The sequence below is a fragment of the Numida meleagris genome, chromosome 2, assembly GCF_002078875.1.
Source record: "Numida meleagris isolate 19003 breed g44 Domestic line chromosome 2, NumMel1.0, whole genome shotgun sequence".
In the NCBI taxonomy this organism is placed as follows: Eukaryota; Metazoa; Chordata; class Aves; order Galliformes; family Numididae; genus Numida; species Numida meleagris.
The window spans coordinates 10,292,338-10,305,448 of NC_034410.1; the positions used below are offsets into that span (position 1 = coordinate 10,292,338).

Below are 13,111 nucleotides of genomic sequence, written 5' to 3' on the forward strand. Positions count from 1 at the left end.
TAGTCTTTCTCTTCTGAGAACTAGGTACATCCACTACATGATGTTATGATGTGGAATACCAATAACCGAAAATCACAAAACCATGACAACAAGTCATATTCTCTTTCCCCATAACAACTGCCCATTCATTCACTGTCCTGTGCTTGTTCAGAGAATCTGTGAATTTCCAGCTTGGTTAATTTTAATATCTCCATACTTGCCGGATCCGGTGTGACAAACAGAAAATAAGAAGCAACAAGTGTGTTGGTTCACTTTCATTTTAATCTCAGCACATGAACTAAAAATGAAGGACATTTATTATAAACTTAGTACAATAACTCTCTCTTTTCCTTTCTGAAAATACTAAAATACTGCCAATGTAACCTTGTGGCATTTTGATCCTGAAGTCTCTCATCCACCCTTCCATAGCTTTGTATGGGGCTGCATTTTGTCTCTGGACAATAAAAAATGAAAGAGCACACTTTCTGTGATGCTGCAGGAGAAGTGTGACACAAACCATCTCTGAAGAGGTTTTCAAGTTGATTATGATACATCATACTTCCTTAAGATTAACATACAAAAAGGAGTAAATCTTCTTACAGAGAGCAGGGAGGATACATAAGTAAATGAATAGTCTAAACGTGGTTTATTGCATAATTTTTAATAGTCAACCAAGGCAAGGCAATGCAAGGTAATGGCAGACAAGCCCAGTACAATCTTAGGTCCATGTATTTTGAATAAACTTCTCTCTTTCCTTTAGACCCAGATACATACGTAAGTTCACAGATGACTTCTTCCACCAGAATACTGTGGGCTTCTCACTTTCTGGTGAGTGTTTTCTGGAGAAACTTTCCCTTAGGCTCTGCAAGATTTCTGACCTGCACTCCTTGCCCCAACACATGGTGGAAGTGTCAGGCAGTGCAGAAGGACAGGCTGCTCCTGTACCCTGAGTCCACATCAAAACTCTCCTTACTGAAATATAATTGCATTGTATCCAGCAATGCTTTTCTCTAAGAAGAAAAGTGACCCTTATCCTAGCATTGCTGACTCTCTCCCAAGCTTGTACATGTATAGGGACCTTAATCCTGCTGCTTTGCACCAGACTGAAGAGATCATTCTCGTTCACAGATCTCAGGACAGCCCTAATTGTGGTGGCAAGCAGGCTTCTCCTTGTATGAACACCTCCTCTCCCATCCACTGCTGACTGCCAGAGCAGGACAAAGCCCGTGGATCACTGAAAGACATCCTGGAGCTTTCCACGTAGGGTAGGTATTACTCTCACTGCATGTGCAATTCAAAGTGCTGATATTCCAGCTTCTTCTTCAATGGCTACACCTGCTCTTTTTGCCTTAGATTATATTTTCCCTAAGTAATGGTGCTATTTTTTGCATTTCCAGTTGTCTTTTGCTTACTATTTGTCCAGGGGTAAAGAAAAATATTTAAATGTACTCAGCCATTATTTGAGGAAGTATAATTTGTAAAATATATTTCTTGTATAAATTCTTTTCTGGAGAAATCTTTGGAACCTGCTTTAGCCTCCTCCTTTTGTTGCTTTAGGGTTATTTTGTAAATAAGTAGTTTTCATCTTCTCTTTCCTTGTAACATTAATTTGAATTACTGTGAACTAATCTGAACTTATCTTGCTGGTGATTAAAATCATGCAGCCACCTGAAGTTTAAAATATCAAGTCCACCTATGCCATTTATTACAGTAGATTTTATTGTCATTTTTAGAGATAAACAAAAATCAATTTGTATTATCTGATATTCTGATCATCTCCTATTGTTCTCAAGTGAGGACGCCCTTTAACTTGGTGAACTTAAAAGATGAGTAAAACTGGGGTGCGAATAGTAGGAATTAACAATGAGCAATGTTAGCCTCAAAAGTTATATCAAATCTCTATTTAATTATATGTACATGATGCCATCACAGCTGCAGGTATAGCTTATTGTTCAATACTATTTACAAAAATAGTGAGTAGATAGGCAGTCAGATAGATGGATAGATGACATAACAACACTGAAAAGCTGCCTCTTGTTCCTGTATCTGTTTCTACTTGTCCAAAAAACTGGAAAAAGCAAGATATAAATTCCTGGATGTTTTATGACAGTTGTATAAAACTAAACATCTAATATGATAGGTAAGAAAGATACATGGATGGGTAGATATGTATGCTATATATATAGAATATATTGCTGTGTAAGAATAGAACAATGGATTCTGTACATAAATCTTTAGATTCAAAATGTGTGCTGTTATGCATTCCAATTCTGTCTTCTGAAGTTTTTCAGAAACTAAAATATCTTCCAACCCTTTCTGCACAAGGCTGGCCAGGACCAAAAATCTGCGTTCACTTGGTGATGTAAAATCAAGCTTCTCAGATTTCTCTGATTTTCCTGATCCCCTTCCATCTTTCGTGAAAGAGTTGGAAAAGGGAAGGCTCCTAAGAGACCTTATATTGACCTTCCAGTACTTAAATGGGGCCTGCAGGAAAGATGAAGAGGGACTCTTTATCAGGGAATGTAGCAATGGAGCAAGAGGATAACAGCTTTAAATTAAAAAAGAGTAAATTTGGATTAAGCATAAGGAAGAAATTCTTTACTCAGAGGGTGGTGAGACACAGGAACAGAGAATCTGTGTATGCTCCACCCCCAGAAATGTTCAAGGCCAGGTTGGATGGGACCCTGGGCAGCCTGATCTGGCAGGTGGTAACCTTATCCAGGTGGCATGGGGGTGAAACTAGATGGTGTTTAATGTCCCTTCCAACTCAAAACATTCTGTGTTTCTATAATTCTCTAAATATGTACATATACAACTTTATACATTTTTATAGTAAAATGGTAGCCAAGAAAGAAAATACGAGTTTAAAAAGAACTTACTTTGGCACAAGATTTAGTATTAACTTCTTTGGGGCACAGCTGATGGTCATATACAAATGCATAAGGTAGCTTCAGAATCACAAAATTATGTAGCTTTGCTACAAGATAGAATATTATGTGATTAAGATACTGCTATGCTTTTCACTTCTGTAATCTCCCTTGAATGGAGAGAGAAGGTCATAATGCCGAACTCTCTAGCCTTGGTTTCACTTGGGCCAGCCTGAAAGCTTCTCTCTGAAATCAGCACTTCTTGTCTTTTAGCACAGCCAGAAGTGTACAAATATACATCCTAAACTGTTATTTTTGTGCAGAGTAGCAGTCCTGAAAATAAACTAAAAGTCAGCAAGTTCCAAATCCTCTGTCTATTTTATTTATAGATAGCTACTGTTGTGCTACTTCTGTCTGACTCCTGACTCCAACCAGAGTTCTCACCTTCACCTGGTATCTGCAGGAGCTAGCAACTATGTCAGGGTTTTGTGATGCTCTGAGGCTAAATTTGATATAGTTGAGTAAGCTGGGATCATGAGATTTTCTTAGTTCTTATAGGGATTGTAATATTTGACCACTACAAACTGTTTCTTTATGCTCACCAGAGGTGTTTTTAATTCCGGCAAACCAGTTGCCCAATTCTGCACAAAATACCTTTCAGCTAGAGAATAAAGAATTGAAAGTAGATTTTCTTGCAATTTTGCCTTTACACAAGCAAACAGAAGAAAGTACTGAAAATCATCTTGCTCCTGCTCTTGGTGCTGTCTGGGCTTCTGCCAATTAAAGAGTAAAGAAAACCTTCCATCAGGTACTAACCATTCTGAGGTCTATCTCCTTCACTGATAGAAGCAGAGCAATACAACTATGAGAAGTCCATATCTATTTCTCTAATTTCTCGCTGAAGTTCTTGATGAGTGTCAGTTAACCTTCCTCTGAGTTCCAGTTGTTTCTCTGAATCTTGAGGCGGTATGACAGCATCACTTGATGGTTTCATATTTGACTTTCATGCAACTATTGGATAGATTTTCTTTCCCCTCAGACTGAGAAATCTATTTCTGTGCAAAATACACAACATTTGTTAGAAAAGAAGTATCATACTTGCCATTACAAAACATGACTCAGATTTGATTGCAAGGGCACTTGTGTATGAATAAAATCACTCAAGTACAAAAGTATTAACCAAATTCTTGCCTACCATTTAAATGATTGATTGATGGTGATGACTGATGATTGCAGTGCATTAACGCCTGAAACTCTCAGGTGTAAAAACAGTATTCTGTTTGGTAGATAAGAAAAAATGTTTTTCAGTCTACAGGTCAGATCCAGTGTCAGCGCCTGAGGTCATTCCACTGTCTTTATTTGTACTGGATGAGTCCTCGAATTAAAATGGAGTTTTTTTGTTTTTAAGTATCCTCTAACCCTGCTTTGCGTGTGATATCTAGTAAGCAGAATATTGCCTTCCATAGCGTCTGCATGTAAGCCTTCATTTGGTGCCTTGTACGTGTTTTTTATGTTGGTCATTTGGAGGACAAAACATCTATGTGGCTGCGGTAACATGCTGTTAGTTGTAAAACCAATTAATTGCAACAGCCTCAAAAATCGTCTGCTCTGAGATGATCAGTCTAGTTAACATCACCTTTCTCAAGCATCAAAAATGTCATCGTCATAAAAGCCAATTCAATTATAATAGTTCTTAGACTTACCTATAGCATTAATCTGGAAACTGGAGAGAGATTTGGGTGATTTCTACCTTATAAAATAATATGATGGACATAACAGCAATACAAAACTCATATCTTTTATTTTATTCTTGAGTTACCCTATGTCACTAAAGGGAAATCCTAGAAGGACTGAAATGCATTCTGTTATTTATTACAAGTCTCATAATTCCAAGCTAGAGAGCTAGAGTAATTAGGTCCTTCTTTTAAACTGTTCTTCATATGGTCATGACTAAAGATATGATTCAAAAATGCTAATTTTTTGTTTATTGATTGGTTGTTTTTTGTCTTGAGGGATGTAAATAGTAAAATAAAAGCCTTTATATGTGAAATTTATTTGGGATATTGACCAACATAATATTTTATATAGAATTTCTATTTGTTCTAGTTCGATAGGACTGCATTTAGTGTGATGTAAAACATGAAGAGAGTCTTCTTCCTTAAGATTAATCTGCAGGCAACAGAGCTGTTTTCCCCATGTATATGAATTTAAGTTGTCCCTCTAATCATTCTAAATCACCATAAAGTCCCTTGGCTGGATCTTCTATTTCTCTTCTACTGGCTAAAAAAACTCATCTTCTCTAATTCTGTGGGTTCTTAGATAAAATGTGGTTTGAATTGATGAGACGTTGTAAAGCTGCTTAACACAAAATACATACTAGACAGAAACCTCTTATGGTAAATGTAGTAACAAATGCTTTGAATGTAATAAATGTTTCCCTTTGGAAAACTCCGTTAAGATCTAATGACTCCTGCTTGCTGCTTTGCCAGTACAGTAGTATATTCCAATGGAAGGGGACAGTCTAGATATTTAATGATAAATTACTGAATGAACTCTCTGTAAGTGGTGTATTATTTCATTCTTTTTGTCAATGATTAAGCGTTTGAACTATATTTTATGCATATTTTTACAACGTAGTGAAGCATTATCTCATTAAACTAAGGGTGCCTGTTAAAAGCTAATTCACCTGACCCTGAAGTTTAGTAATAGATAAAAAAGTTTGATGCACGGTTCACTTTCCTGAATGTTAACCTTCTGTTTCTGGCTGCATTCTTTCTTTCTTTCTTTCGTTTCTTTTTTTTTTTTTTTTTTTTACAATATCCATGGAATAATGATTGAAAAGATGAATAGCACAAGCTACAATTGGCTACTAAGTACTCTGGACTGTGAAAACCTAGAGTCAGGTAACCACTCTGCCTACTTCAGTCTGTTAAAAAAGTGTTAGTCAAAAAGAATGTGTGTAGAGCGTGGGAATTTATGTGACCCAGACATTGGAGAAACACATTCAACCCCTCTATTTGTAGAGGGCTGATATTCCTGTGAGTCTTGCTCACCTAGCTGCTTTAGCCTCTCTCTTTTTATTGTTCTAAATTCCTCTCTGGACATGCCAACCCTTTTTAATGTGTCACTTTTTTTTAATAGATATAACAAATGATAATCACCTGTTTCGCTGACATTTGGCTATTGTCTGTGCTTCCAGTATTTTCTTGTACCGTCTTGGCTCCTCATTTTCTGCAGGCTTTGTCATTCTCATCCTTCTGTTTAGCATAATTCTGCTCTGATCTTCTCTAGGTCTGTTTTGAGGAAGGGCCTCATCTGGTGCTCACTGATTGCTGTGATGGTCAGAATAAGGGGACTAAGTATTATGCAATAAGATGAGAACAATCTGTATAAATTTAGTAAGATTCTTTCTGGCATATAGGAGCTTTCTGTCAGAAAGAAGACTTGGTAATCAGGTGTCATTTACCATGCTTAATGTTTTGAAGTTCTTTCACAAAATTAAGCTCTAAAATCTCACATACATTTGATGAAAAGTCCTCAACATCTTGTAAATCACCTAGAAATGTATCAGGCACAGAACTGACACAGCAGTCTGTATAAATCCTGTATGTAACCTTGTTCTATAGTAATTCTAACAAAATAAGCATTTTTACTGTTAATGGGAAAAGAAGGATAGGAAATTTAAAACTGTATGGACATTGTGAAGGAATAGAATGATTTGAAATTTATTTATACCCAAGGTTTAATATAGGCTTATACAATAATAATAATAACAAAATAATAATAATTGCACTGTATATTGTCCCATTTTAATGAAGCATTGAGTTGTACTAGATAGTTAATGGATTTCTAGTATTTTGATATTTAGAAGATGATAATGTTATAATTCACACTTTAAAATAATTTGAAAATGAAATAAATAAGAAGCAAGTATACATTTTTATCTCTTTGGATTATCACATAATTTAGAGAAAGTGGCACATGAAGAGAATAATCAGCAGATCTAGTATGCTGTTTTAACAGCACATAGGCTCTTATAAATAAATAGAGAAGTTCAGCCTGGAGACTCTTCTGATGAAATAAACATGGAAGTTTGAGTCTTCTTTAACTGGAGACAGATGTTTCTATTCCATGGGCATTAAGATTGTTAACTTCAGTAGTGGCAATCTCTTGTAGTGGCAATCTCTTGAAAGAAAAGTGGCTGTCAAACCCTGCTGAGAATCCCACTGTGACTTTTCTGAGAAAATTCTTTAAAATTATTGGGGTGCTAAACAAAGAGATTTTCTCGAAGACTGACATAAGATATCATTTTTGATCACTGCTAAAATAGGAAGACAAATTTATTTCAGCAAAGAGAGTCAGTGAAGACGTTTTCTTAGAAAATGAAATTAATATCTTTCCTGTAGAGGAGCAAGTTCATTTACAAATAAATTTATTCAAATAGAAAGACTGAGTAATTCTTACAAAGCAAATTTCATTAATAATTGTGCCCATTACCCATTAATTTTCATCTCAGAATGACTTTTTCAGAGTCTTTTGAATCAATGGGAATTTTACCAATGGTCTTAGACCAGATTGATCAGTTCTATATTACACAAAATTTGTGTTAATGAGAACCAATTGAAACACCCAGCTTTCTCTAGGAACAAATGAAACATCTTTTGAATTTATTCATGTCTCTTTATGTCTGAGGTTCACTAGTATGCAGAGACCCTAAAATACATGATTTATGTTCACAGTTAGGTACTTAGTCATTTCAATAATTGGATCTGTGCATGCAACATGGCTATAAAATATGTATGCATGGTTTTGGCAGCTGCAATATGAACTAGCAAAACAGGATGCTATCCTTCCATATTATGGCCTTTGCAGAACGTGATTTACTTATTTATGAAAGAATTGCAGTAGACAATTAATATGGTTATGATGGGAGGTGCTCCCTAGAAGTGGTAGGCACATTTTAGTCCATTTGGACTAAGTGAAAGAGCAATTATCTGAGCTTCAATTTTGAAGCAGCTGAAACAATACAAAAGACTGTCCTAAACCACAAGCCTACTCAGAAGCCCTGAGCATACTGTCAGGTTCACTGCAGCCTGACTACAAATAGCAGCAAAGTGCTAATTTTTCGATTGCAGCTCTCTATATAGTGAAAGACAAAAAAATATTAATGAAAACCAAAGATATACCACCCACATAAGAAAAAGCTTTTTGGTGTGAACTTGAGCAGGAAAGGCAATTTAGATATTCTGTTTTGAATCCTGATGGGAGTTGTGTTTACAATCATGAGAAAAGTTCCTCTATTGTTTAGTTTTTGTAAGAGAAGACCAAGTTCAAGAAAAATCTGCCTTTAGTAGTTGAATTACATCTTTATAGAAACATTCTCTAAAACTTACATTTGGGCAGCAATGGGCAAGCTATCTTTGCTTTCTTTTCTCCAGAAGAACAAGATTTTATAACTGAGTTTGTACATCTTCAGTGTTTTTACATTTACCATGACTTTGAATGTCCTTGCATCCTAAATCCCTGAGGAAAAACTCTGGGAATTCTAATGAGATTGCTTTCTAATATAGATAATAATAGAAAGCGAGAATCGTTCTGATGGTTTGACTTTGATTTACATGGTGGGCAATAAAATACAATTATTAAGACTAGAGTTTTTGGAAGCAGAAGTTCAGCTAGATCTATGCATATCTCAGAATATAGTCCTTTGCATCCATATTTATTCAGTTTCTGAATTCTGCATTCAAAAAAATGAAGACAAAAAGGAAAAATTATTTTATAGCCATTATCATGTAATGAAATAATATTTCTACATGTGATACCAAAATAAAAATAGAAAAGGCCTTTTAAGTTTTATAGAAAGACTTGAAAAGAAAAGGTTTATTGGCAGTTAAATTTCAAATGTGCCTTTGCAAAGAATATATTGATCTTTTTACTTATATGAGAAGAAGAACCAGAAATCAAATATAATTTGAACAGATGACAAAAGTGAACAACTTGCTGCTGAGCTTCAGTTAAAGAAGACAGGAAAAAGAAGATATTACCACTTTGGACTTCATCATTTTCTGACCTCTGGGTAGATAATGGTACATATTTCATCAACATGTCAGTCTGTAAACTTTTTCTAAGCAGTGCAGTTTAATTTGTTATTACATTGTTAAAATGTGGGTCTCAATTAAGAACGTAGATGAACAAAATATTTCTGGAAAAAGAAAAGACTCCTTGACAATTGTTTTAGAGTATCTTAAAATTTCAAGATTATACCCTCTGTCGTCATTCCCACACTCAGTAAAACAAAGCAGTGTCAAGACACATTTCGGAACTTGATAATGATGATAATAACAGCAGATTCAGTTATTAGAACAAGAACTTAAATGTTTTACTCTTTTGGAAAAAAAAAAAAAAAGAAAAGTAAAGCCACATTATTTTAAAGCTTAATTACCTGACTGAAATTTGTCAAAAAAGAGTAGAAATTGAGCCTTTCTTTCTGTAGCTTCCCTAAAAAACATTCTGCTTCCAGGAGAAAAGGTAGATCCTCCTGTCTGCAGATTCTTTCTCACAGAGTATAACCCATGAGGTGAGGAAGGCAGGACCTCTGCAGCAAGGACCCAGCAGCTCAAGTCAGTTTTACCTGAGCCAGGAAACAACTTCTCTGCCAGCGATGGTGGTCCATATAAGGAAGAACCATGAACTGCTTGTTGTTAAATCTTCCCCTGTAAGTCTGAATCCCACAAATATAGTTGAACCTTTTCATCTTTAAAATCCCCCAAAATCATGGTGTATAATGAGAAGTGGAAGCAGAGTGGGAACTAATGTAGGCCCAGTCTGACAGAACTAGGTGAATAATTTATTCAGTAAATTTTGCTCACTTTTCTTTTTGCAAATTGGCTGCAAACAGTTTACCTTTTTATTTCGTTTATTATTATGCAAAATTATTTGCTGAATAATTCCTGCAGTTAATTCCTAATCTGCATACCATTCATGAGCAGTTGGGTAGCTATTCATGTTAAACATTCAGGCTACCTTAGGTAATGTCTGTGGGATGTGTAAGCTACAGTGTACTATAAGCCAAGCTGAACAAGTGTTTCTCAACACACTAAGTCTGTTCCTCCTGTACAGCACAGATCTCGTTGTCTGTGACGTAGATTAATTTATTTAGGTATTCAAATAAAACCTAGTGCGGAAGCTTTAAAGAAAAAGAATAGAGAAGAGATGAAAGGTAAAATTTTCTTATAAGCTAAAGACTGATTAAAAAAAAAGATAGAAAGTATTAGTATGCAGCTGTCATCTCTAAGCTAAGATCCACTGATATATATATCTCTTTCAGTCTCCCTTTTTTTTTCCTGTTTAAACTGTCCTCTCTCTGAATCTTCATGGGAATATCTGGCCCTTAGCTCATATTCGGTATAGTTAAGTGTAGGCATTACTGTCCTTACTTGAAGGTTCCCTTTAATTTTTTCTCTCTTTTATACTCCATTGATCTGTGTGGACAGCACTGACATCCTGATGATCACTCCAGGTACATCACTTGCAGAACCACTTCACTTGTTTCCTTCCTCATATTTTATCTCAAACTTGACAATTCCTTCTTCATAGCATCTGAGGAAAAGTTCAGGATGAAAGAAATCCATCTGGCCTTTCACATCTCCTATCTTGTTGTAAAGCCTTTTCCTTTGGGGATTAACTGGTTCCGATTTGTCCAATAGTACCAGTTCAGAGTTGTGTTGTTAATATTTTTTTCCGTAGGCTGTTCTGTTTCCTCCTTCCACTGGCTAAACTCTCTGTCTCATTAAGTGCAAGTCATGGTACTTATGGCCTGTTCCTATTCCATCTATAATTTCTCAGCCATTAGAATGGGTTTTCATGCCTGCTTCCTTCAACAACTGTGATTAATCTTCAAAACATTCTTCTCTACCTTCCCGTGTTGCTCAAGCACTTTTCTCACTTCATTTTTAGGAGTTTATTTTACTGCCTACAACACTGAGTCTTCGTTTGTAAAACACTTATGTCAAGACTCTACTTAACAGCTCTATGGTGGCTGGTGTGTCATGACCACTGCCAATCCTTTGGCTATTTTTCCATTCTTACTCTTCTCTACTAATACTTATTTTCTGTCTTTTATCTTAAGATTTGAAAGTCTGTGAATCATCTATTTGTCCTTTATCCATGCAGCATTCAGCATGATGGGCTTCTGTCTCAGGACTGCAGTCCTGGAGCCATGCATATGGGAAGAAATAGAAGATTTTCAGAAGGTATGCTACTATTTAATTTAATTTTCAGTGATTTTCAAGAGGAAACTGTGGAATTTTAATTGATAGTACTTCATCATTTAAATAAGTTTAAGAGGGTTGTAGATCCCTGAAAATTAAAGTGGAAAACTGAGTGAATCAGCAGATCTCAATCTCAAGAAATCATTTTAAAAATGATGATAACACCTGTCTGAACTTCTCACATATACAACTGATTCCTGAATGAAATAAAACCAGCTAGGAAAATAATTTAGGTCACAAAATAGGAGCCGATTAGTAGTCTGTTATGGTATTGAAATCCCCTATTTCCTATGTGTAATTGCCTTTCAAATGTTCAAATGCTAAAGGTTGAAAAGTAACGTGGTGTGCTCATAGAGATCAGTGTTTGCAATGAATATACAAATTTTCAAATTTAAGTTTGGGTTTTTGCCATTTCACCCACATAAAAAATCCATAATGAGAGCATGACATAGGTTATTAAATATTTCAGAACAATGTATGTATTAATGTTAATGAGACTATATTTGATACGACCTCACACCCTTAGAGTTTTTATTTTATTTCAAATTCCTTATGTTTGTTACATAGATGTGTATAAGAAAGCTATGTGTGGTCCTCATTTCAGCGATCTTTAAAGATTTACAGTGAAAATGCCTGGAGTCAATTGAAAGAAATAGGAATTTCCTGGGATGTAATTCAGTATAAAATACTGATTTTAAAAATTGGGTTAAAGTAACTCACATTTAGTTTCCAATGAATGTAGAAGGAACAAAGACACATCAAAAAGAAGTCCTCCCTCCATGCTGTCTTGATTATGATTTGGTCTATTTTTATAGAGCTCAATCTTTTTCCTTATATGAGTATTTATATTTTTTTAAGTCTTATTTGTCATAGGGACCTATGGATATCAATATCAAATTTCCCCCCAAAAAAGGCTCAACTCATAGAAGAGATTAAGATTTTTGTCTTCATGTGAAGAGACACACGGTGAACATCTTCCAGCCTATACAATTCTTTCATGCTTGAGAATCGTAGTTGCACCTTGACTTTGTGCCTTTACTTCTGTAGAAAGCCCTCAGACCTTCATCACCTCCTGTAGAGAGGATGATACTGCTACAATTATTTGACTTACCTTCAGAGGCCCAAACATCATGTACAGAGCTGTCCAAAGGCAGAATAAGCCAAACTATACAATTTGTAATTAACTTATATAGTCACATTAAGTGTGTTTCTCTTCAAGATCACCAACTTACTCATGCAAACTCACCTGATTCTTAATTGCTGCTTCTAGTTTTATAGAACATCAGACTAACTGTTGCTATCAGTGGATGGAAAACACTAACAGTTATTATTTTAAGTGATATTTGGATTAGATAGTGTATTTCAAAGAAAAATAAAATCTAATATCTGATAATGACTTTTAGAAGGACTTGGGGATAGTAGTTGGTGAAAAGGTCAACACAACCTGGCAATGTGTGCTTGCAGCTAAGAAAGCCAATATCTTGAGCTGCATCAAAAAAATCGTGGTTGGCAGGGCAGTGGATGTGTTTTTCTCCCTATACTCAGCTTTATGGAGACTGCAGCTGGAATACTGCAGTCCATATAAGAATGTTAGACCCATTACAGTGAGTTTGGGGGAGGGCCATGAAGATCATCAGAGCACTGGTGCACTTCTCCTATGAAGACTGGCTGAGAGACTTGAGTTTGTTCAACCTGGAGAGGAGAAGGCTCCCAGGAGACCATACAGCAGCCTTCCAATATTTAAATGAAGCCGAGAGGGAAGATGGAATGGGACTTTTTATCAGGGAATGTAGAGATAGCACAAGCAGTAATGATTTTAAATTAAAAGGGGAAAGGAAGATTAAAGAAATTCTACACTATGAGGGTGGTGATGATCTTTAAGGACCCTTCCAACTCAAACATTTCTATGATTCTATGATTCTATATATGTTTGAGTGATAAAATTATATGACATGAGGAATCAGTCTGATTTACACTACCACAATTTTTACTGTA

The 13,111-nt window shown here is 35.6% G+C and overlaps 1 long non-coding RNA gene across 1 annotated transcript in view; it reads right to left on the reverse strand.

Annotated features, from left to right (window-relative positions):
- LOC110394449 overlaps positions 240-13,111 on the reverse strand; it is a 101,070-nt gene continuing 88,198 nt past the window's right edge. Inside the window, exons 2-3 of the long non-coding RNA XR_002435628.1 lie at positions 6,008-6,178; positions 240-3,901 (exon numbers count right to left, since the gene is read on the reverse strand). This is a non-coding gene — a long non-coding RNA (uncharacterized LOC110394449). The remainder of the gene's footprint in view (positions 3,902-6,007; positions 6,179-13,111) is intronic.